The sequence below is a fragment of the Macaca fascicularis genome, chromosome 6, assembly GCF_037993035.2.
Source record: "Macaca fascicularis isolate 582-1 chromosome 6, T2T-MFA8v1.1".
Lineage (NCBI taxonomy): Eukaryota > Metazoa > Chordata > Mammalia > Primates > Cercopithecidae > Macaca > Macaca fascicularis.
The window spans coordinates 103,125,487-103,129,066 of record NC_088380.1 but is presented as its reverse complement, the minus strand read 5'-3'; the positions used below and the strand labels follow the sequence as shown (position 1 = coordinate 103,129,066).

Here is a 3,580-nt window from a genome sequence, read left to right as displayed (position 1 = left end):
AACTTTTCCAACAAAATATTACCTAGCATTGCTTGGGTGATAATGAGTGACATGAAATTGCTTAAGCTGCTCCCACGTAAGCTCCGGGATGCAGAGTGGGTCATCCCCAGAGACCACTGAGTACGTGTGGAGGGGAAGAAGTCTGTTTTGAAGGTGCTGGGAGAATATCCTCTCATTGTTTGTCTTGAAATGTGAAGTAAATAAATAAGAATATATACATATAGAATAATACACACACGCTACATTACTTACAATATAGCCAATTGATCACATTCTGTTGCATATGCCTGTAATACTTTGCAAATAAAACTGTTCTAATGGTATTAAAATTTTAAAAAAAGACACCCTGCAGGCATTGTTTAACACTGTATTCAATCACCATCACCCATGCACAGGACGCAAGGATTGAGAACAATGGACTTTTTGATGTGTGTTGCAACAAACTCATAGCCGAGGGCTGTAAATCGGAGGGATCACCAGGTCTGCCTACCAGCCACGAGGGAAGTGGTGAGAAGCTGTCACCCCAACTTGAGTTTCAAGAAGACTCCTTGGAAGAAAAGACCACCAAATTGAGAATGAAAAGGTAAGAAATAGTTCACCAGCTGAGGGGGGCTACGGAATTCAGAGAGCAGGCCACCCATGAGCCTCAAGGACACCAGCACAGGCAGGTTGTCAAAGTCACAAGGGGACATGAAGACACAGACGCAGGACAGCAGCTCTTAATCCAAAATGGTCTCAAGACTCCTTTACACCCTGAAAAATTAACCCATTTATGCCTGAGGTTGCAATTTTTTTTGTAAAAATCAGACCTTGGCAATAACCTTGAGCTGTAGGATATAAATGACTCCCACAAGCTTAGGATTCCGATAATGGAACACTAGGCACAGTTGGGTTTTAATGAGGACCCAAATAGCTTTTGATTATGTGGGCTTTTTTTTTGCCTGTGTAGGTACCTGTGTGTGTTTATATAATTTTTCTATATTCTAAATTAAAGTTGATTAAAAAATTAAAGTATTAAAAAATACTTATGCATTAAGGTAAGCCATCATTACATGTTAATATAAATATGTTTGAAAAATACTTCTCATAACAAAGTAAAACACTGACTACTTAGAGTGATGCTGTGTTGCCTTTTTTGCGAATCTCTGTAGTGTCTGGCTCAGAGGTGAAGCTGGACTCCCCCATCTGCTCTGTATCCAGCTTGCTGTGTATCACACACGTCACCACGCAGCCTCTAGAAAGTACACCATGTACTTGGGCAAGAATGAGTGAAAAAGACAATGTGTTGATAGTGGTGTGAAAATAGCTTTTCTCTCACTGTAGATCATACACGGGGGTCGTCAGACATGGTCTGAGACTTGCTGGGAAGGACAGCAGCCTGGCCCTGCTACCCCCTGGCTTCTGCTCACAGCACTGACCCCAGCTAATCCAAGAACATGTCACCTATAATGAGAATATTGAAGAAAAATCAACCATCTTCCAGATGTGTCTATATCATGATACGGTACATGGGTAAGGTAAACTGAACACAACATAAAAAAGAAAACTTACAAACGCTCCCTTCATCTCATTAAAGATGTCTCCTTTAAAGACTCATTAAAGATGACTCCATTAAGGGGCATCTGGGGGTCGCTAGGATTCTCATGTTCCAGCCGCCATCCTTCTTGCCTGAGGACAAATAATTATAAGCTGACAGTGACTCAAACACTAAAGTCTGTATCAACTAGTTAATCACTTATGACATACCAGAAATCCAGCTCACCTAAACCTGGGAAAAAGTGGCATCCAAATACACTGAGAGGAGATCCTGAAAGTCCTTGGGATTTTGTGTGGAAAATGCATACAGAGTATAATCACTAGCTGGGTTACAAATGAAAAGTGAAATTGTAAAATTTAACAGATTTCTACTAAAATTATTGAATCTCAAGGCTCATTTCCCCTTTGTCCTAGGACAGCAAGTTGTAGCTATTCTTGAGATGGGGCAGTGGCTCCATGCTCTGGCCCCCGACCTCAGCAGCTGTCCCAGCTCATCACCCTGAGTGCCAGCTTTCCCATCTCATCTCAGGATCTGCACTGGACGGGCACCAGGTCTTTCTTCAGTGAACATCTAAACTCTCTCAAGTGTCTCCAGAGACTTTCACAGGTCTACAAAGATGACCTCATTCTGTAGCAGCATGGATTTAACTTGCTCTTCGATGTCACTCCTTCACAGAGTGCACTGTTCATCGTCACCCCATCCATTAGCGTCAGTCTTACTAAAAGTCAAACATCAATGTTAGTGGTAACTCTGGAGGCCTGGCATTGTAGCGATATCCCAAGAGAAAATTGTTTTGAACCTTTCTGGGAAAAGTTCATGTACCTTTTATTCAAACGCTAGTTTTTATAATCTCGCTACCGTGTGGCTTTCCTGAAGGATGAAATTTCTAATGTCCTTCAGGTAGAGAGAGGTAAAAAGTATTCTAGAACATTAATTGCCCACTCCTCTCATCCCTTCTCAGAAACTAACTGAATTCCAGTGTGTGTGCCTGGCAAACCCAAACACGGTTTTCCGTTCAGGATGCTGGTCTTACCTGTGAAGGCGTTCATGAACGTGGAGAGGGACCGGTTCAACATTTTGAAGAAAGGGTCTCTGCACGGATACTTCCGAGACCCACAAAGGATGGTATGCTCAAGAATGTGAGGAACATCGGTACTGTCCATGGGAGTGGTCCGGAACTGCACGCTAGGGAAGAAGGAACGGCACGCCAGGAAGGGGGAGGAACAAGGAACAGAAGGCCAGCGACGGGGAGAAACAGAACGCTAGGGAAGGAGAATGACTAGAATACAAAACGTTCATCTTAGTGCTGTGGACACAGTTCCCAGACGCATCATCACCTCGGGCTACTAGAAATCATTCTGACACCACAATCCTCCAACCCAGGGTTTCCCAACTTTAATGTAAATCATTGATTCAGAATATAAAATTATATTTTGATGAGATTGTAAGTCCGTGTAAGCTTTTCCTTATTTTTCAAGATGTTCTGTCAATAAAAATACTAGTGAGATGATATTTAAACCACGTAACATACAGTCAGTGCTTTAAACCAAGCTTGTCTAACCCACAGCCTGCAGTCCGCATGCTCAGGATGGCTTGGAATGCATCCCAACACAATCCCTACACTTTCTTAAAACATTGAGGTCTTCTATTTATTTTTTTTTAGCTCGTCAACTGTCCTTAGTGTTAGTGTATTTAGTGTGTGGCCTAAGACAGTTGTTCTTCTAATGTGGCACAGGGAAGCCGAAAGATTGGACATCCTTGATTTAAATAAAACATTCAAGACCATGTTCTTACAATGCACCACGTACCTGAACAGATTATTCGTGTCTTCTCTGGCCAGGTGTAAATACCTGTCTCCTCTATCATCGTGGCTGAGCTTCATGGCCGTCAGGAACAGCTCGGGAACAGATGTCACCTGAGTTAACCAGAAAAACACGAGCAGTTAAATGCAGACAAAATAGCCTGTGAAATGGTGATCTTCGACACACTGAGAAAGCTGGCTTTTCTGCCTGAAGTTAGATGATACCGGGAAGCCAGTATTTC

General features: G+C 42.5%; 1 long non-coding RNA gene across 1 annotated transcript; it reads left to right on the top strand.

The window, feature by feature from the left end:
* The first annotated feature begins 407 nt into the window (after nt 1-407).
* On the top strand, nt 408-2,985 carry LOC141407043 (uncharacterized). Its single transcript, XR_012413980.1, has 2 exons — nt 408-583; nt 1,956-2,985. It is a non-coding gene; the product is annotated as an uncharacterized lncRNA (long non-coding RNA).
* Nucleotides 2,986-3,580: the final 595 nt, after the last annotated feature.